At 41.1% G+C, this 23,344-nt stretch overlaps 1 protein-coding gene across 9 annotated transcripts in view; it reads right to left on the bottom strand.

The window, feature by feature from the left end:
• Nucleotides 1–23,344, bottom strand: part of kug (kugelei) — a 235,591-nt gene that overhangs the window by 191,571 nt on the left and 20,676 nt on the right. For 8 of the 9 annotated variants that reach the window (XM_069136825.1, XM_046633697.2, XM_046633696.2 and 5 more), the window contains exon 2: nt 11,822–11,836. The gene's annotated coding sequence lies outside the window, so the exon portion shown is untranslated. Of the gene's footprint in view, nt 1–11,720; nt 11,837–23,344 lie in introns of all 9 variants that reach the window. The other variant, XM_046633694.2, reaches the window with a different exon arrangement.

Here is a 23,344-nt window from a genome sequence, read left to right on the forward strand (position 1 = left end):
GAGTCAATCTTATCGGGGACGGACGTGATGCTCGCTCGAATCGACTGCGAGGCGAGGCGAGGCGAGCCAGTGCACACTAATGACGCATGTGTGCCCTGCAGGCCAGGCCCTACGCGACTTCACCGGCTTTGGAATGGTTTAAGGGGACGATAATACAGCCACATAACTCCATACGGAGGAGAGGAGGTGGGAAAAGAGAAAAAGAAACGGTTACGCAACTACATAGCACGCGTTTGCGGGAGAGGCAGATAACGGGCGACACGAGAAAAAGGGAAAGGAGGATCGACCGAAAAGAGGAAGTGAGAAAATAAAAAGGAAAGTGTACAGGACACGATATATCTTCGAGGAATTATTTCCGGTCACTTGACACCATCGCGACCGTTGTTTTTCGAATCCCAGGATCAAAAGTCCCGGTGAATTATCCCCCGACACATGGCGGCGTATTATGAGTGGAAAAAGTTGACTTACGGGTTTCCCGGAGGCAACTAGAGAAGAAACGGCACAACGAGGACGACGATGTTAGCAGCTTGCAAAGGTGGCGGGTGGTGTAGGAATAAGAGGGAAAGTGAAAAAAGAGAGGATCGTAGAAAAAGTCGCCAACTGTATAAGCGTGGAAATATTTTAACAGCAGAAGAGTAAAACATGGTTATAATGGGCGCGGAGAGGAGAAAGGAGGGAGAAACTCTTGCAGATACTTTGGTGAAAATAAAACGTCGTCTGCGAGCTGGAGAGGAGGGAGGAGAGACGGTGCGGTTTAAAACAGAAGAAGGCACTGCAGACTGAATCTTGGGCCAAGTTATACAATATCTTTCAAGATGCTGCGCTACAGGCAGGCAGGCAGGCAGCTTTCAAGCCGTCCGGCGGCTGGTCGACAACCTTACAAACTCTCTTTCCGTGGCCGCCGAAAACTCCTCCCTCCGTGATATTTCTCAAGTGAACACAGTGCCATCACCCCCGTGCAGTGCCGTGACTTCCGAGATTCGACGATCCAACCCCTCAGAGAATTTAAATGAAATATTCAGCCCTCGTCACTCAAAGACAGTCCTCCGCTAGCCACTCTACTCCCCCCTATCACCTGCCAATCTGCCATTTCTGCGCATGATTGTAGCCTCATTTATAATGTGCCCCTGCATGGTATTGATGACGGAGAGAGAATTTATTATGAATTGAGGTAAATAGCACTCGACGTATGTAAGTGAGCGATGGTGTGATGATTGATACTATAACGATACTCGACGCCACTTCATGACTTATAGTAGACGATGAACGAAGCATTCCCAGCGAATGAAATCTCGTGACGCGATATCCATTAAACAACAATGAGTAAATCGTAGATATTCACAATGGACGACTGAATGAGGGAGAGTGAAGTGAGTGCAAGTGATCAGCGCTGGAATGGATCAGCCGATGTATCAGAGGGTTCGACAAAATATTAGGTAGGTACATACATGGTCTGTCCTCCTGTCGTTCGAACCGGAATGGGTCAAACACGCGAGGCAGAACGACTGCGAATCGTTAAGCCAGTACGTTAAGCCATTAGCTCATTGTCAAGAGTTTTTAAGTTTGAATTAATGATACGGGGACCGCGACATACTAGGCGAGTTGATCAATAACATTTCAATCGTCAGCAAACCGTAAACAATACTTGTGCAACGTGAGAGCAGAATGGCATAAAGTATTGAGAGCAAGCTACGTTGAAAGGGAGGGAATTGTTGATTTTACTGACGAGCGAAGTGGAATGATGACAGATTTTCCTGTCACGGTTGGACAGCAGCTGTCACCGCGTGGCATACGCGAAACATTCAAATAGGAACGCAGCAAAATGAGCCAAGTCTGAGGTCTGACAGTTGCAGAAGTAAAGCCAGGGAGGTCCGTAATTCCTTGACAAGTGGGTATAAGGGAGAACGTCTCCAGGTTTATTGCTGCCAATTCTCCCTCGGTGAAGTTCGCCGAGGCATGATGGATAGGTACAATCGGTATGTGACTCATCGTCAGTCACCCACATAAGCACATGGCCTGGAAGTTCAGCAAGTTTGGAAACTTCTACCCATGACCGAGGAGTCCAGCCGTCGGCAAACTTGGTGTTCAACGTTGAAAAGAAAACTGAGAAGATTATTAAAGAGACGCGGGCTCGTGAGTTTTCAGCTATCGAAATTTCACCCGTGTGTATCTGTCACCGGATCGGCATTGCGTCAAAGTTGCCGGAGTATAAAGTACAACGTGAAGAAACTCTCGAGTCTCTCTGTGACGGACAATGAGCTCTTCGTGCTACACCGGCTGTTCACCCAAGATGTCTAATTCTCCGACGCACGCTAGACTTTAAGTGCTGTACACTTATTTATTCGACTTTGTGTTGTAAGCTGGGGTAGGTGCCTACCCGGGAAACAACGAGCAAACCCTTGTTATTCGTTTGTCTTTCAGTTGGCCAACTATTATACGCGGTGTCGTTCTCCTCATCTTGCGAATAATTTAGGACAGACCTTAAGAGAGCGTAATTCTCTTTGTATTGAGCGAGACACCCGAAGGAGGATAGAAAAACTGCTCGTTGTTATTATCATTGTCACAGTCTCGAGAAGACCGACTTCAGAAGTCACGCCCAAGTGTTTATTTTTCTATTTCCATATTCGAATTCTCCAGACAGTGTAGGAAAGTGTTTTTACGCGTCGGGCTAAATCGCTGAAAGGCCAAGAAGGAGCACGAGGAAGATGCAAGAAAAAATTAGTAAAAAGAAAAAAAGGCCAGACAACCCGCGATGTACATACAGTTGTACCTTCTCGGCGTAAGAAGGTCATTAAGAGGCTGGACCATACGACCGTTGGCTACGGCCCAGAATCGATAAACCAAGGAACGAACAGGCATGAATGAATTAGCAAAAACGCTAAAACAGTCGCCAGAATCGTCCCGCACAGTAACGGACGAGTTAATCACGCACACGGAAGTGCTTGTGTCTGGTTCTGTACGCACAACTAGCATTATAGTAGTAAAGAACGCTAATCCGTTTTGCCATCGTTCCTACGCGCCAACGAAAATAAATCTTCGCACAGGTTTCACTGAGATTCATTGAGAACCTCTCATGTCTCATTCCGAATGAAGTTTGCTCCAATATCCACAGACCTGTCTTTCATTCATTTCCACGCAGTTTATCATTCCGTTGAGGAGTGAAAAGAACTCGCGGAAGAATCTTCGTTAGCTTAATGGTCTTGCACTCATTTTCAATTGAAACAATTACTGTACGAAATTGAAATTGACATATTTCATCAGAATATGCGAATTATATTTCACCCTTTTCTGCAGCATTAACCGCCTGACATTCCAGTTGGAGGAGAAACAAAAAGTGACATAATTCAAACGAATAGTACATTGTGTCGACAGTTGAAAGATTGAAAATAAAAATTAGGAGCAAGGAGAACGAGTCGCGTTCGGGCGATTGTAGATACCGACGGTTGATAATCATGACGAGTCTTTTAATTTACGAATAATTTATAATAAATTGCCGGCCGGGCGAGAGGAGGAACAATATTATTGCAGTTATGAAGTAGGTTGGGTTAGGGCGAGTCGTTTGGCAACACCAGCGGCATGATGTATTGGAATTATTATTATTGTTACAACTTTTTATCTCTCACCATTTGGGGTCGCATCGTGCTTGTTAAGTTCTTCATTTTTCATAGAAACAATTCTCAGCCCTGCACAACCCAAGATGTACGACAATTATTCCACGAAAGAGTTTACATCACTAAACTGACCTCGAAAAAATTATTATTCGCAATATCACACCGGAAAGGTTGTATCATTTCGAATTACTTTGAAAAAAGAAATTAACGTTGCAACGTTATCTTGCGCTCCAGCTTTAGCGCTAACGTGAAACAAGGAACAAAAAAAAAAATACTCGTATCCATAAACATAAAAACGTAGAGATGAAACTGTTTTATTTTCATTTTGCTATTCACTCAGGAAGAAAAAACAATTTTTTTTTGCATCATACCTACACCTATAAATGAAATATATGGGATATAACAACTAGAAAGAATGACAACAAAAACAGTGCACAAAATTGCGGAACGGGTCGCTAAATTCAGACAAAGGCTCTAAAAGAGTCGAGGGTATGTGGGAAAATATTTTTATACATGCGAATGTGTGTACCGTGCGCAGGTATAAAGTATGGTAGGTACATTTGTACCCTAAAACGCGAGGACCGAGTGAATTCCCGCTGCTCGTGGCTCTAACGCGGAGTTAAGTATACAGCTGTAACCGACTGCAGTCACGGTGGTTTTGCGGAGAGCGTTAGTTAAATTGACAATTTATATATAAGCACGTAACGTACATATGTAGCGTGCATAGAGAGGCGAGAGCTAGGCTGGCACATACAGTGAGGAGAGAGGTCAGAGTTCAACGGTGCACGACACGCGTTGCGCAACATCGTTTCTCTGCCTGAATGCAGTGAGTATCATGGGAGGGTATCGCGTTAGTATAGGAGAAAGATACCGAATAATAATTAATTGATATCTAAAAATGAAACCACAGAAGAAGTATCGTCACGGCGATGTTTTCTTTTTTTCTTTTCTCTTTTTTTTTGTTCATTTTTTTTTTTTTTTAGTTAAGGCAAAGCGTGGGTGCTGCGACTGCCACGTATTGGAGCGATCTTTGGAACCGAACGTGCTATACCTACATACGCAAGCCTGAATTTCACCCACCTTATAATCTGGTACTGCGGAATTCATATACGCCCTCTCTCTTCTCTTTTCTTAGTGAAATATTAAAGCGAGATAGCAATCGATACGAAAACGGTGGCTGGCCGATCAGCCGTCTGCCCGGGTACGTAATATTGAATTTTACACCAAGGTCCGAGAGTGCGCGATCGTTCGGTAAGGCTTGTGGTATAATATGGAAAAAGTGTCATAGTCTGGAGCAGTCCGACGAAATGTCCGAAGCGAGCCTGAACACAATATGCCTCCGCCGTGCCGTGTGTGCGGTACATAACGGAAGAACACGCGGACTCACCCAGTTCGTGACGTAATCGGCGGTGAGAGACGAGGTGGGCATGTATCGGGACCGATGACGACATACCTACCTGAATCACGAACCGTCACGGTCAGCGGCGATAAAATATCACGTTAGTACAAACAACAACGACGCCCCGATATGACAGCACGCGGAGTATAGTGTAATAAAACAACATGCATAATGCATCATATTGCTAGTTTCAAGGATGTGTGTAACCTCATTATAGACATAAAGCCATACTTCTGTCGTACGCTCTGCAAGGTAGGTTGTGTCATGTACAGCTGAGAGTTGTAGTTCCATTGTGGTGCAAAGTTTGGAATTCGCATCGTGACTCTTTACAGTAGCTCAGCTCCGACCGGTTGTTTCACGCGAACCTCCACCGTGCGAATCCGACTTGTGTGCGACGTGAGGTGTACATACGGTAACTTGATACGACAGACTGTCTACTCCCAAGCAAGCAACAAGGTACAAGGCGCAAAAGTTCCGAATCAAGTAAAACTCGGAGTTAAATGAAACCACACTCTGTGAGATGCGGATGGACGCAAATTCGGTCACACATCTTATGCTGGTGTACAAGATGCCCGATTTACTTCGATGAGATGAGTAATATTGGTTATCGGTGGATGACTAAACCCCGAGTTGAGCAGCATTCTTTTACACCGTGGTGTTTGAATATGCGACGAAGATCGGCAGGGTACGAGATTACATTGAGGTGCTACGAATGTCTTACTTTTCCGGAAGGAAGTGTCGTATAGCAGTTTTATCGGAAAAACGTTCCGTTGAATACTCAGGGACCAGTTGATGTACTTGGTGGAGGAGGAACGGAGGAAGAAGAGTCGACTAACCGACTAACCGACTGAAGAGGAACACGGGAACCTGCAGAAACGCTAACACGCGAGTCCAAATGTCCTCTCATTGTCTTCTGTCGGAAAAATGGTGGTCGTAAAATGGTGGAAGGTTGCCTCCAGCTGGATCCAAGATTCTCCCGAGGTGTGAAATGGCAGAAGAAAGAGAGAGAAAGGAACGAACCACTTATACACGATTAGAAAATGCTTCGGTCGACCTAATCGGACCCTGCGAATTTCCATGGCGGTGCACAATCGCTGCAACTTTAGCCTTGAGCTCACGATTAGCCTGCGCTAATCAATCGCGAGGGGACTTTCTCGATTCGTACAAACAGTACCAGAGTTAATCCATGGACGGATAGAATGATCCCGTGCACCTACGCAAGAGGAGGTGGGATCAGCGACCGCCTAAGCCTCGTCATGTCCGAGAGATAGATATGCTTGAGGAAGAAGGTTTGATTATCCAGGTATACCCACCGTTCTCGGTCGAGCTAATTGCCGGATGCGTTATCCGAGTGACCCGAAGGCGTGGCTCCTGGCCGTGCAGCGGGATTTAGCAGGCGCATAAATTTGCAATCACCCGCGTGAGATGTTGCGGTGGGTAGGTAGGTAGGTAGGTGGGTAGGTAGGTAGGTAGGTAGGTAGGTATGTATGTAGGTAGGTTGGTAGGTATGCCTACCCTGGCATGCAAACGCGCATGTTCATCAGCTGCAGAAAAGTAAGATTACTCATTGTCGGCAACGGCAACAAGAACCCTGACGATGAGAAACAGATCCACCCGCCTGCCATTGCGTGCAGCTACCTAATCCAAATCCTGATCCTGATCCTCCTGCAATGCTAATTTAACGAGACTCGTTTCACCGGAGAATGCACGTTTTTCTTTTTACAGTAAAAATATTTCACAATGATTGACGTTGATCTTCTAAGCTACGGATACTCGCTTTCTCTGATCAGTCGACAAATGATTTCTTTATACTCATTTTTATTATTTGTGATCGATTCCGCTTTCGAGGAACGTTGACACTATCACGCTCACGAGAGATCATTATTTCACGAAACGTTTATCGGATTCAACATCATAGCGAACGACTTACTATCCAATTGCATATAATGTCCCGAGTCTAAATTGTGTAACGTTTGCGACAAGATGATTAAGGGTAAAAATAAAATTGGCTGATAAACAGAAAAACTAGTTCAACAGCGCGAGCCGAATAAGATGATGGCGAAGTATATGAGGGGCAGCAGGAAATTTCCGGGGAATCGCAACTTTTTTTATACCGAGGGCAACACAGCATGAGCAGCAGCAACAGCACCGGAAGCAGCAGTGGCTAAGCTTTAAGAGACAAAATGTTAGCGGTCATCGGATCGAATTTTCATTCGCTTTTTTCCCCTCTCCCTCTTCCTCTTTTATCGTCGTTAACGACGTTTTTTCCTCGAGTTTTACATCAGGCCATAAAGAAGTAGATATCAATCAGTCAGAGGATGGTGGTTCTGAAGGCATGGTTACAGATGCATGGAGATGTCGATACGGGTGGAAAGAGAAGATCGAGGAATCCCTAAAATCTATTCGCGGCATCGTTTTTCTCCCGAGCCGCGAATCGTTAATGTCTCAATATAAATCGCCGAGCTTCTATATAGTTCATTTCTTCGCCGCAGAATACGGAATAACACGCACGTATTCATATTGGAATTGCTCAGCAATCGATCAGCCCGATTCGTCTGGAGAAACAGTAACCTCATGTTACAGAAAGACTCTGTGTATACTCTGCATCATATTATACATACCTACACGAACTTACGAATAGTGACATGAAATGGAAATGCAAGGGGTTTCATAACGGGAGAGGTTGCAGAAGGTGGACGAAGAAAGGCAGCGTTGATAAATTGAAGAAGAACAAGAGTGCCGGAGAACAGGTTTAGCCACTCAGCTCTTAGAGCTGGGTGATACTCGGGGTGGGAAAAGAGACGCGAAGAACGAGAAGTGACTACTCGTCGGGGATTTGAAAATGGGGAAATATCAAGACGTTGCATGATTTACAACAAAGGAACTTGGACGTCAACCGTTAATGCGCTGACAATGAAAAATGCCGTATGTCTTTGCCGCAGGGTTGATGATTGCAGCGCGAAGTTCACCTGCACACGGGGTGGGGTACAACTCGAAAAAATAAACGAAAAAAAAAAAAAAAAAAAAATAAATAAATAAAGTAAAAAAAAAAAAAAAATAAAGCAAAAATCGCCTGTTCCGTCGCGGCTTTAATGTCGTTCTCGTGTCACGCGGCTGCCGCGTGTAACTCGAACTGAGTGGAGTTCCTACACCCTGCAGCGTACATAGGAAAAGGTGGCTGAGTATACTCAGGTCGATCTTTTTTCTCTCTTACCCGCAGAGAAAACAGGGTGAAAACCGGGTGTACGTAGGCCATGGATCGAGGGAATGACGGAGGAGAGCATCGAGGGATCGATGAGTGCGATCAATTACGAGCGAATATGGCAGAGCTTCGAAGTACCTGTATATGACCCGAAAGGTAATGACGCATGACGTGACGTTACGATGTATGGAGTTTCGGGGATTGTTATCGAAAGAATCAGAACATTCGATTTGTTGTGCAATACGCTGACGGCAATAGCAATTTATAAATCGTTGAATAACAATTAGCTCCAAGTAAAATAAAAAGAGGCAAGGAAAAATTAAGCGAAGCTATAATAAAACACAATAATAGTGTAGAAGAATACGATCGGTTCGCTGTGCAAGCCTGACGTGGTTTACCGTCCCTTATCTCATCTGGCGAATCGCGCGGTGATTTACAGACGTTGCCACCGCGCGCCGTGTGTTGCCTGTGTTGTATACACCCATGCTTACCTACACCTTGTACATACCTGTTATAACGAGAAATTGACACACTTCTAGAAACATTATATCTATTATCTATTATCTATACTGTATATATTGTTTGTGTATAATTGTACGTATATGTACGACGTATAGTAGAATATATATGTGTATCAGATTATATTCTACTTATACATATACCAGATATTTTATATTGAACATGTTATATGTATAGAGCAGTGACGTGTTACTTTGACAAGTTATTCCGAGTATTCTTAACCGACTTTAATTACACTTTATCATATCAACTGCACGTTGTATTGTATGCAATATGCACATGCCTCGCAGGTATAAACTCACTATCAACAAATCAGTTACAGAGACGTAATGACTCCGAAAATCGTTACGTAATCGTAACAAAATGTAGTAGAAGAACCCGGATTTTATTCAATAACCTATTTCCATCGATGTACATCTATATAATACCGCGATGAAACGGTTGTAATTTCTCAAGTAATATTTGCAAGTTTATAATTCGAGCTCTGTTCTTAAATGGGAATCGAGAAGAATGCAAACGTTGTGAGAATTTCCTGATATAATGTAACAAGATGCGAGATATACATGTGTACAAGGTATATATTATATTGCTTCATCAAACGCGATACAACTGCAGTACCAAACAGCAGCAGCAACAGCGGTATATAATTCAGTCATACACCTAAAGCTACAAAGCCAAGTTGCATCAGATACGAGAGGTTAGACTACAACCCCGGATAATAACGATTCAAATTACGAATGTACGTATTCTACATATAATTTGAAAGCGTACATTAACGTGGGTAGAACAACCGCATAAGGCTAATTAAAATTCCTTCACTGCAAGGCAGACATGATTATATACGTATATATGTATAATTGTAACCACTCTTAATAAACTTCTTAGTGACAAAAATTAACAAGTTTCCATATGATTCCTGTTGAATTCAACATTATACGTATATGTATGTTTCACGTACCGGTTAAAGCGAAATTGTCTTGTCAAATTTTGCAACTCCGTTGCGGTTCGTTTGGTTACGACGAAACGTAGTAAGGCGATTTGAATTTTACCGTGTGGCAATGGCATTAAAATTGATAACCGGCCGCCCAAACAGACGACGAGATCTCTCTACGACATGCCGAGAATTGAAATTGATGGAGGAAAAAAAACAGACAACGGGAGAATTTTCGCCTTCCCTTAAATTCAGCATCCAGTACCACCGATTCGGACCCTGTCTAATTGGGAAAACAATGCATGTGTAATTCGGTACGACGTATAAAGGTGTCGAAAAACGTAATTAAACCGTACGCCGCCTATCAGAGGTACAAACGCGAAAATCGTAGCAGAAATAGCAGAAGCCGGCCATTAGCATCATCATCATCATCGTCGTCAGGAGGAACGGACGAACGAGAATGAAACGAAGCGAAACGAGGTAAAGGCATTGTGGCGAATACCTACAGCGATGTTAGAATACGCCATACGGATACGTGTTAACGATGATGAATGTTCGCGCGAGAAAAAGACCGAATCTCACGGTAAGTTCGGTCAGGCTAATTTTAAGCTGCAAACTACGCCATGATTATGGAAGCCTCCCACGACTCGTTTGTTACACGTAAGTACACATTACAGATACGTATCAATTCCCGATAAATTCGTTATCGATAGGTTTTGATAATAATCGATAACGCCGTCCTGCACTGGCGTCTTGAGTAACAATGTTATTGCTCGAAGTGTAAAGAATGTTTCCAGGTTTCCGCGAACCATTTTCCAGGCTTTCAATGTTACAATGACGATGAGTTAATCGTAAATGACTGATTGAATAAATGTAATATCAAAGTTTCGACTAATTTCTACAGTCACCGTCGAGTCATATTATTATATTATTCATTTTCTTCCAAGTAATAAAACATACGCACATTATTTTTTTAACAAATTCAGCTAATGGGAAAAACTATTTGTGAAATCGAAATAAGGAAAAGTTGTAAAAAATTTCAACGGAGTCTCCCGATTCTCGTAATTGCATCCGCAGCTATAATAAAATCCAACAGATCATCAATCTGTACAAACGACCGAAGTTAGTATGAATTGAATATTTGTGGGTATGTTGAAATGAGGCTAATTCGAGAAATACAGATTGTCAGTCGACCTGGACGTAAGAGGAGAATATTGATAGAAAGTGAGAAAGTATAGCCTGCGGGGAAAGAAAAATAGACAACGGACATAAATTTGACGTTTTAGTAGCTGTAAAAGCGCACCGTGATGGGCAAGCTGACAGTCATGGCCGAGGAAAAGGGAAAACTCCGTGGATACATTTCGCATCTAGGTATTGTATACTTCGAGCACGTTGTATTAAATAAACAAAATTTCGGAAAGAAAAGTTTCCGTTCCGAATGGTTCGTTCCACGCGCAGGCATCCACAGAAATATCAGTTTCCGACGAAGACGACCGTTTGTCGGTGTACGATATTTCCAGCCTAAACACAACACCGCGGCAGCGGGCGGCAGTTTGATTCCCGACGAAGATGTGTAACGCGCATATGCAGCCAACGGTATCGCCGTCGTTGCTGCATGCAGACTGGCCAAGGGGTCGATAACCCGGGTAAAATTTCAATTTTTACGGGGGCACCTGCTGCCGCTTCGTCTTAGCCCTGTATATGGTTGTATTGTACACGCGCTATTTCGAATCTACACCAAAAAGCTCGAGTGGTCAACGAGATGGTCGTCGGGGATGTGAAAAAATGCCAACCCGCGAACCGACGCGACGCGTCACAACGCAGTTTGGGTCCAGTTAACAGAATCTCCTACAGTATTATTAAACGAGTATCAAGAATTGTTATTCTCTGTATACCACCCTCGGTGAAAAAAATAATAGCAACGATATCTCGAGAGTCGACGACGTTGTAATTTTTCAACGAATGAAAAAATCACTCAGTCATTAATGAACGGAAAAAATTCTTTTCCATTTTTCTTTTCATCTTTCATCTATTTTATTTACCATACGGTATACTTACACAGCGATCAATTGACGGGTAATACAGAGAATGTTGGCCCAATATTGAACACGTTGTTGATTCCGAGTAAGAAAGCCAAAGAAGCGTTTGTCAGTACTCACGTCAGCGTTTGTCAGCTGAAACAATTGAAAGAGAAAGGGAATAATTAAAAACAGTGTCTACCATCATTTGAAACATATCATACGTACATACTAAAGCTAAAGTAAAATTGTTTACCTTATAAATTTACTTGATATGTATAATAAGTGCATTACAAGCGGTATATACGTAATTGGTCATTCTTTTCCACATTGCAATTTGCTTGCGTAAGAAAAATCCGTTCGACTGTTATACGAAGCTAATTTAATCCAAATCTATTTTGCTACTCTCTTTCATCACATGTTATGCCGAATAATCTCACTATGAGAAGGCTGAAACTGCAGTCGCAGAGCGTTTGAAAAAAGGCGAAAACAAAAAAATAAAGCAAAAAACACCATCAACTTGGACCATAACTTGTATATAAATAATCGAGTGTTTTGTATGACTTGGTTTTATTCTGTGCCACGTCGGTTTCAGCACGCACTCGTCAACATTAAACGTTAGAGATAGATCTCGAACGGTTCTCGAATTCAATTGTAAAGCCGAGCATCCGGCATGCAGCAGCAGTAGCTCGGTAAGCCCGACGCTTGAACGTCGGGCTTGAGGTTAAATGGTGATAAAAAAAAAGGGGTTATAAAAATTCAATTTCGTGACGAGATGGAGAGAATCAATCGTCGGCAGTCTGCAGAAGTGCCTCGTACGCCACCCACGCAGCCCAAATTTTGATACCATCTCTTTCGCTGTTCAGTCTTTTTATTCTTTTTTTATTTGTTTATGCTTTTTATTTTCATTCATTCGGCTTTAGTGTTACTTCTCATTCTCAACGCCCTGTTGCCTTCTCCTTTTTTTTCAAGCAAACATCATACGGCGGCGTTCGTGGGCATACAGTAAGACAAAAGCGAATTCGGAGTAGAAGAAAACATTCAGCTGCACAGTGTGTTGGCGGGTATTTTTTATCCTCTTTCAAATATTCTGTAGACACACACGTGCACACCTCTGCAGGCGAGAGAGAACAAGTCTGGCAGACGGTGTGTAGGTACAAGCGAACCTGCGTATCGCGACACCCATACTTCTTTACCTCCTCGGCTACTGAAAGTGTGCACATGCGTGATAGTGGAAAAAAGAAATTGAATCTCTCCTCGCATCGATGATGGGATAAATAAATCCCTCCGGGGGTTACGAAAGGGCCAAAGGAAAGGAAGGGGGGAAGGAAGAAAGGGAAAAAAAAGAGAAAAATGCGAAAGGGAGCGTTATGCGATACTTGGCGGGTTTTGAATAAAATTGCGATTGCATGCAATATGTATACCTAAGGTATACATAAGGTATGATTTTCCTGACGAGGGCGTCACGCCGCGCGTTCTTAGCAAACTTCGTTCTGCTTCTTCTTCTTCTTCTTCTTCTTCTTCTTCTCAATTTTTGTTCATTCTCACTCTCATGCTTAACTTCTCTTTCTACGCCTGTCTTCGACACGAGCCAGTCCAGCTGGACGGCTGACTTGCGCAGCTGACAGATTCGCAAGGAATAATAATGATAAGAAAAGCAGTGGCTACGACTCCTATATATGTACCTATTATGCAGGCATATACCGTAACGTTTCTGAAATGTCAACCCTTATTTTATTCATCGATCCCCAACTATGTATTACAATATACATACCAATATACGTATATGTAGAGATGATATACACACGTACACATCTATTTAGAATTTCATCACTCATTGATTTTCACCCTCACCCTCCGCTACCCCCTTACCATCGTCCTTCTCGACTCCTCCGCCTCTCAGTTTTTAGTTTCACATCAGGTAAGAAGAAATAAGAAGAAATGAAAAAAAAAAAAAAATGAACGTGTAGAAAAAAACGGCAAATGTAAAATACTTTCCAATGAACAGAAAGAAAGTCAGACGAGTCGATTTTCGAGGAATCACTTTGCAGCTATTCAAGATGAAGAAAAAACAAGCTTCGCCACATATTCGATGGAGATACGTGTGACACAAAAAAATAAAAAAATATTAAATTCACTTTAGGGGAGAGTGGGGCACATTCGGACATTGCCATTTTTTGCATTTATAATGTGTAAAGTGGTGACAGCCGTAGGGTACGTTACGAAAGCCAAAAAAAAAGACAACTTTCACTTTTTAGTGAAAATTCTTCAAATAGATGTCGTGTCGTTGGGAAATGAAAAATATTCTACCATTGAAAGTAATTTTTCCGATCTATTCGTAAGGATACGGGATTCGAAGTATCGTGTTCTACTATAGAAGTAATAGTAATTTATTTTAAAAATAAACGAGGAACATGTAAAACTCGGAATAAATTAACGTTTTTCTATTTAATATTATTGAGCATACCTATTAGAATATTCAGTAGCCCACAATTCCAATAACCATAAAAATAAAATAGTTGAATTAAATAAAAAGTCTAATAAAATTCGTATAAATAAATTCCGATAAATAATTTCATAAAAATGCGTTGGTAGAATCACTTATACCTGAAGAAAATAATGTGTCCGAATTTGCTGTAGTATGGAACAAGTGCGGTACTTTGGAAAAACGCGCGGCACAATTTTGCATTGATCAAAATGTCAGTGTACGCGTGGCAGGTTACTAAATAATGAATGTATATCCCAAAAAGGGATTCGATAAACAGTTCGTGAGGTCTATAATTGCCGACAAAAAAAAAACCGTCGCATTGTTTCGACTGAGAATACGAAGTATGAAAGAGTCGTACTGAAGAATTTACCAAATAATCGCATAAGCGTTTTACAAAAAATTAGATTTTCCAAAAATATTCCAGACTCTTTCAATTTTTTTTTTACTCCAGATTATCGTATACGTACAGGTGTTTACATCGATTTTGACTCATTGCAACTGCCTCTACTCTATATACAGCAAAAAATCAGTTTTCCACTTGACATTCGTGGCAATACGATTCTCGTAAAATTGTAAATACTGGCATTTCAAAACGAATGTGAATGAAAGAAAAAGCAAATCTTTCCTAGAAAATGAAAATCACGTGAACCATCTAGGCGATTGCAAAAAGTTCTTTGACTCTGTTGCACGGTGTCAACTGTGATATAATGTTAGAGACGTGCGAACGCGTATCTCCATCCACTACTACACAAATGCACACGTTACGGAGAAGGGAAATTAAAAGAGAGGCGAAGAAAATGACAAGTTGGAAAGAATTGATTGAGTAAGACGAGAAAGGGTGGGAGAAGGAAAATCTGACCACATGTATTTTCTCGTACCTACCAGAGGTGGGGGGGGGGGGGGAGAGAGAGAGGGGGAGAGAGAGAGAGAGAGAGAGAGAGAGAGAGAGAGAGAATGCATCGACAGCGTTTTACATGTAAGTATACCGAGTGTATATCCATGTACATAAGAGAGGTTAGGTGGTTATAAGGTATGTGTAAATATAGTATCGTGTATAAGTTATAGCCGGATGTGGACTGGCTCCTTCTCTTCTTTGAGCGTATTACAGTCCTCCTAGGTATAAGGTATAAATAAGGTATTACCGTATAGTCACGCAACGCGTCTCTCGCCGAGCGACGACGCCCATGTAGTATACATACATACATGCATACACACACGCATACATGCATACACATGATGGGTATGTAACATACCTTTTAAGTGCCCCTCCACTTATATTACGTACGTACATATCTAACACTTCTACAAACAGAACACACGTTACATGCAAGTGGCGATATGCACAGCCGTCTCAAAGCGTACTATTATCGAATTGTTTCGGTCATCGTTTCTGCTCCGCTGTTTTTTTTTTTTTTTTTTTAATTTCAACAATTTTTGGATCATACGGAGCGAAGGAAAAGTATATATACTTAACTTAGCTATTTCGGCGCGTATATGATTATTTCTATATGCATACGTATTAGAAAGGTTTTCATTTCGGACTTTGTCGAAATTTGACTAGGCTGCCCGCTTGCGCGAGGGTTTAGGGTTTAGATAGAGTTCTGTGCTTTGAAGGAGATTTTTATTAATTTACTTGGAATCAATCTGAGAGGGCCTCGTAGTCAAATTTCGGAAAAGTCCAAAATAGTGGACACCTTAATATGTATAATTGTATGCAACGAAAACGGTCCGTTATTACTCTTTCGCTTGTAATAAACCTGAAAAGAACTTGGCGCTATCAAGAACGGAGCCCAACTTGAACGAATCTGACCTGATCTGATCCCTAATGGCGGACAGCAGCGTGCATAATTAATTGTAGCAATGCCCTGTGACCAGTGGTATTTTCTGAGGCACGCAAGAGAAAGAGAAACAGAAAGAGAAAGAGAAAGAGAAAGAGAAAGAGAAAGAGAGAGATAGGGTTGCAGCCGCAGCTAAGGCAAGGGTGATACCGTTTAACGTCAGCTTTATCTCGTTAATTAAAATTCTCATATTATCCTCATGACATATATACGTATACCATAAGTAAAATCTGAAAGTGGGCACGAAATTTTTCCGCTTCGGCAAGCGTGACGAAATTCCTTAAAAACCAACACGAACTGTTGAGATAAATATAAAGTATAAAGCATATTCCTTACAGCACGCCACTCACCTGTGTAACTTATTCTGAATGTATTTTAAAACAGTCTTAACAGTCTGAAATTCACCTTACAATTAGCCTAAGCCTTGTGTTCTCGCTTACAATCAGTTTGTTTTAAACCTACGTTGCGATAATCTTGAAATACGTCGATAAATTGAAAATTTCAAAAGAATAAACTGTAGCAATGTACGTACAGCTTTTTCAATCTCGATTCGTCGCTTCGACCTAAAAAGACGACGTTCTTTCAAAATCGGTCGCATCGAAATGCGTATAATGTTCGACTACTGCGACAACCAATCATAAACCGAAATGTGGCTAATAATATAACCAACCCGGAAAATTCGGGAAAAAAGCTCAATGAATATTTATCATCGTCTAAATTGTTCCTCTGAACGGGTATTTCGCTTTGATTTTTTTCCACTCTCTCAATTTTGCATCTTTCTTCGTTTGTTTTTTCCTCCCTCCCTTTTCTTTGTCAAAATTGAAAACACACCGTTAATTTTCGTGGTCCAGCCGCGGATCAGAGGGCGCAGCTCGTGGGGGTAACGGCGGAGATTGCAAGCTAGGAGGGTGAAAGCCCTTCCATCGGTCGTTGTTACGCTTTTGTGTCTACCTCTTGTTCGAACGAATTGGCGATAAGCAAGGGAGCCCGAGGGCTGCAAGATTCAGTTTCGTACTGTATTGTGCCGCGGGAGGGACCGAGAAAACATTTCAAAAGGGTATGTATAATAAAACAGGAACAGATAGACGGCATATTAATTGGATCTCAACGCGGAATCAATTAGGAAAGAAAGAAATATTTTTCATTTCAGTGTGCTGTAATATAACATGTGCGTGCGATATTAGGGTGTTGGCAAATTTTTTTAAAATTCGATTTCCTTATGGGTGCTGGAAAAAATGCTTGCCTCTGGTCCAAAAGGAAGCCTCAAAAAGGCTGAGCAATGTAGCACCAATTCTGGTGTGTGCGAAAACAATTAAAAAAAAAAAAAAAAATGAGAAATCGATATTGACACCCCTTTGACACGTATCACCTCTTTTATACTTTGCAAAAAAATGCGGTATGACCGAAAAAGATGATCGAAAGCGCATTACAGAGAAATGCTGATGTAGAAGGATCGCAAAAAAATTTTACTTCCATTCTTATATTATCTCTTTTATATTTTACAGAGAAATGCATTACGGCATTTTTTGCGACCCTTCTATATCGATAATTCTCTGTAATGGGCTTTCGATAATTTTTTCGGGTCATTATGCAGTATTTTATACAACATAAGAGAAATAATACGCTTTAAAGGGATGGTAATATCAATTTTTCACCTCTTTAGAAAAATCGTTTCCGCACACCCTAAAACCTGCACTACAGTGCACAGTCTTTTTGAGGCTTCTTTTTGGACTAGAAACAAGCAACTTTTGCATGCACCCTTAAAAAAATTTTTAAACTTTTAAACGTGAAACACCCTGATGTACACATGATCACATGTATACGCTATACAGCTGGGATCGGTTTTCGGGATGGCAAATTCCTCCTGACCCTCGTATTCCCGTTCCCGTTTCCGAGCCTCTGACACGCTTCGCCGCCGTAGGATCGTGTAACAAATAAAACGGAACCTTCATCGTCCTTCGTCCGACGTTCTTCATATTCACTTCTTTTCCCAACCGGTCCCACGAGGGATGAAATACCTCCGAAGAATTCTTCTCCGCCTGCGGTACATATACGTATAGTAGCATCTTTTACACTGTGGTGCTAACAATAAGCTACTATGGGGAGGGAAAGTTGTTGGACCCGGAAGATACGCCGAAGTAAGTATACCGCTCTTCCTTTGGCCATCGTCCGCTCTCCCTTCTTCTTTATTTACCCCATTTTCTTATCCTTCGACCACTCAAGATGCTCGCGCAGCTCGATTTCTACGATTATAGCGAAAAACGTACCACGGCCGAAGTCTTGATTTGTAGTTTTAATCAGACTCTCTCATTCTTGATAAGGTGGAGGAACGAGAAGAGCAAAAAGCGCCGAAGAAGAGGCGTTCGTCTTCTACAAACAGCGCCTATATACACGCTTAATAGCCTGTACAAAGAAGTGTAAGAAAAAGAAGAAATCCCGGACATGTTTACCGGTGCAATAAATTGACCGACTGGATTTAATCAGCTTTCTTCTTTTTTTCCTCCAATCTCCTCAGCCTGAATTGCACTACGTTGCACCTTAAACGCAAAATTATAACATAAGAGTATTCAACAAACCGACGAAGCTCGACGAAATATTTTCATTCGCCGAGGAACGGACCGTAACAACTTTGCAAATTCCTGGGTAAGTTCGGGTCTCGGTGCGTACGTTTCGTACTTTAATACGTAATACGGTTGGCTCTTGGGCCGGTTTCATTTCGAGGCCGCGTATAATTTAAGAGAAGCGAACGGGTGCAGGTGGGAGCCACGTCAACGGTAACGCCGGCAGCCAAGACCAACAATATTTCAAAGTTTATTTGGCGGGTTGTAGTAGCGGCGCCAGTAGCAGCGACTTTCCAACCACTCGCCTTTCTTTCTTTCTTTCTTTCGTCGTTTCGTAGTTTGAACTAGGAGGAAGCTATTTCACGTAAGAATAGTGCCTCCTAAAAGATGATTGGTGAAAGAATGCTGATAGATTAGTGAAAATTTGGTGTTGAATCGACGCACAGAGAAATATGTCCCCCACATGTTGAAAGTGTGCTAAACTGAAATTGTATAAAAGTTTTCCTTTTATCTCCGCATAAATGTACAAACAATTTATGTATGTATAATGCATGCCTCATGTAGGGAGGTCGTACACTTATACCTACCATTTAATTAGGTGTAATTAAAACTTGGGGACAATATCGACTCTGCTCTCTGCGGCAGGACAGAAACAGAAAAAGAAGAAGATCGAAATAGAAGGAAAGCTGCGGAACCATCGATTCTACAGTGCATGCGTGTCGACGCAATCTGCGGTGCTGCTGTACGTACGATAACCTCACACTTACTCCACTTTATGCAACCGTGTTTCGCGGATAGTACAGACGGTAGGTAAAGTCCGGCGGTTCTGCAGCAAGCACCTATGCAATTAGCTTTCCCGATACCGCATAACTTAGGTGGGTAGGGTGGGTAGGTGGGCGGGTGGGGTGGTGGGGAGGGGGGGGGGGGGGGGGGGTAGGTAGGTGGGTAGGTGGGCATTTAAAGAGGCTGGAATGTTAATTGGATTCTACGTATGTACATACATCTTGCCAACCACGTATACATATAATATGCTACACGTATGTATGTATGTATGTATGTATGTATGTATGTATGTATGTATGTATGTATGTATGTATGTATGTACAATACGCCATGCACTGATTCGTATCGTTTCGATAACAACACGATTCATCGCACGATTAATTTATCAATATAGCTCAACTCATAGATGCTCACGTTGCGAATTTGCGAATTGGTACGTAGATCCTACGCAGCGTCATCATCCGTCGTCCTAGAAACGTATCACGCGTGCAGACACGATTTGTTAAAGAAACGTGTTTTTTTGTTTCTTTGATTCGATGAAAAAAGGGGTGAAACAACAATTCGCTTACGATTACTCAAGTGGAAGTGAAAGCACATTTATTTCCGAATCCATTCAACATTTTTTCAATCATATACGATCACCATGTTTGGTGAAATCAACATATAGCAATTTTTTTTTTGCATAATCGTGTTATACATTTTTCTTTTCATTTCGTTTCATTGAGGTGAAAATTACAGTATACACCAATGAATTCATCGGTGAAATTTCGAGAGGAAAATTCTCCAATACCAGAAATACGCCACGACAGATTTCAAGGTGATTTCAAAAGTTGAGGATTGAGGAAAATCGAACCTTGCCAATTCACAAGTGCCTGCCATATTCCGGATTTTCGAAATGATCCAAAGGTGTAGAAATAATCCCTGCTGATGCCGCTACTGCTGCTGCTGCTGCTGATGCTGATGCTGATGCTGATGATGATGATGATGATGATGATAATGATGATGAAACAACGTACTTTTTTGCCGACAACTCTGCACACATACATATACATGCATGCGGGCACTGCGTATTATACAAACAAACGGTAAATGCAAAATCGCGGATCCAATTCGCGATATAATAACAATTCAAAATTGTTATCATTGTATTTGCATTGTTATCGTTTCCTTTCGTGCGGAAGGATGATTTTCACAGGCTATTGTGCCTACGAATTTTCTACTAAAAAATACGTTAGTACTTAAAATTGCGTATTAAAGTGCGTAATCATACAGAAAAAAAACCATGCTTCGCCGAACAATCGGAACACTCGGAAGTTTTATTTTACAACAAAAAATTGAATTGGAAACCGACCCGTCAACTGTAATAAACACATGAAAAATTTAACTGTCACGCGATATTTAATGAAAATCTATTTCAGCCGGATCGTACGGCAATCGTATCCCGACGAGCTTGTTCCTGTAATCGCGATACCGTCTGTAATCGAAGAAGGAACAACATCGCAGGCTTATCATGATAATGTGTATTCGATGAAAAATAGGATTCAATTAGGACCGAATATCCGATGGCGATTGGCAACTGAAGTTGCTTCTACACGGTACACTACTACCAAGAAAAAAAAAACCAATATAAAAAGAAGAAAAAACATAATATAGCGACGGTGAAATTTGCCGTGAAATATGATCATGATAAGCATCCCGTACTACACGTAACAGGTATATGTAGATTTTTGGGAAATAAATTAATCTGATTACTTAATCAATCGATTATTAGACAATATGTACTTTGAACGCGGCATGAATGAATACCGCTTAATTAAAACAGTACTATAGGTGTATCGGCCTCGTTACCTTATAATTATAAATACAAAGTTAGAATCGATACCCCTGTATGAGCTACGCAAACGTTGTATTTATATTTTTTCATTTAACGATACACGACGAATTGATAGGCGAAGGATCAAATGTAACCGAGGCAACCCCTCGAGGATCATTGATTTGTCTATTTGAATACGACTAATTCGATACAATTGAATATTGCATTTCAATAATTTAATTGATATTTCAACGATAATTCAATTAATTGCCATCCAAAAATTCACCGCGTTTTGGTATGCCTAGCTGCACTGCTTGGGTTCTTTTGCCGACTTGATACGCATCACTGAATACCGAAGGAAAACGGTAACTTGAGAAGAAGACAATGAAGAATCGCGAGTCTACAGGCCCGAAGATTGTTTGAAATGGAATGTGCGAAAACTTTGGAAATGAACGAAGAATAGGAAGAATGAGCGTCGCCGTCTTTTCATTCGCTCACTGTAAGTTTCTCGATGCACAATTCTTATACCTTTTATACTGTTACATTCGATTCTACGTTTAAAATTCAGGCTCAACTGATTTTTCCAACAATTTCTGCGAAGTGTATTCGAATATCCATCCGCCGCCGCCGCGAATCTAACGAATCAATAAAAATTATAATACAATACAATCATTGTTCTCGGTAAAAACAAAACGAACGAAATTCTCGCACAAATTGCTGTGGCCGGCAATCTCGATAATTAAATTTTGCTCAAAGTTCAACAAAGCAACAATAAATTAATCAAGCTGTCAGCATGAACGAAAAATAAAGGAAATGTAAAAATATGAAATTACGCTGAATGGAAACCCTCTCGGCCAAAGCGAAAATAAAAATTTCAAGTCACATAGAGAATATTAAAAACGGTAAGCAGATACCTTGAGTTGATTGCAAAATTTACCTAGGTTATTGAGAGGGTATTGAAAGATAGAATATAAAATTCAATGTAACAAGATAAAGCAGAAACGTGATAAATAATTAATCTCTGAACTCGGTGCAGTTGACTATATGACATAGGTACATAAGTATACCTCAGTATAATAAGTAGAGCGGCGACCTGAGTCGCTTTTCTTCTCTCTCCGCTCATTTTTCTTCTGTTTCTCTTACTTCGTTTCTTTTTTGTTCATTCTCCGTCTTACTTCTTACTCCATAAACTCCACTGTACAATTACTACTCGCCGTGCTCCACCTATGTACTATACAATAAGTAGTATATAACGTACATATAACGGTGTCTCATCTGTAGTTAAAATGCCTCGCTTTCTTTTTCTTTCGTTCCTCCTGATATTTCCATCAGATATATAATATATTCGTACGTGATCAAACTTATATCAATGCGCAGCTTGGCGTATTTTTTTTTTTTTTCTTTTTTCTGTCAATTGTAGAATACATACAGCTGTGAGTTATTTCCAATTTTTTTTCACTCAATTTCCGCGTGAAGCAATATCCCTACATCTTCACTCAGCCGTGAATTTTACGCAATATAATAAGTGCGGCTATAAGCGTAAATGTACAAAGTTTTAAATGAGATAGAAAAATATTTTGATGAAATAATTCTTTCAACACGTCTGCCGCACGTAATTATTAGATATAAAGATGTTCCAAGTTTCGAGTTTGGTAAGAAAATTAGTAACTTTATTTAGCAAAAAAATTAATATGTTGAAAAATTTTCGATCAAGTAAAATGTTTAAGTCGAAGAAAAAGCTATAATTACCACCGATCCATGCAATTAATAATAATTCATATGAGGTAATTTTTAACCGCCTGAAATCGTATCTCGCATTGCATTTGTATTGGAGTTCAAATACATATATTATAAATTATTTACTCAGAAGTATATAACTACTCTCTACGTGGCCGTGGCGCTTAGGCGCTACATACTTGCGGATAATAATTAAAGTAGGTGTATGAGCACCTACCTACCTATTTACTTATTTATTTACACACACACACACACACACACACACACACACACACACACACACACACACACACACACACACACACACACACACACACACACACACACACACACACACACACACACACACACACACACACACACACACACACGGATGGCGAAGGTACAAGACTCGCGGGGACCAGGTGTTGGTCCGAGAGGTTTAAGACGGTTGTGCGAAGAGGG

Source organism: Neodiprion pinetum, chromosome 6, assembly GCF_021155775.2.
Source record: "Neodiprion pinetum isolate iyNeoPine1 chromosome 6, iyNeoPine1.2, whole genome shotgun sequence".
Lineage (NCBI taxonomy): Eukaryota > Metazoa > Arthropoda > Insecta > Hymenoptera > Diprionidae > Neodiprion > Neodiprion pinetum.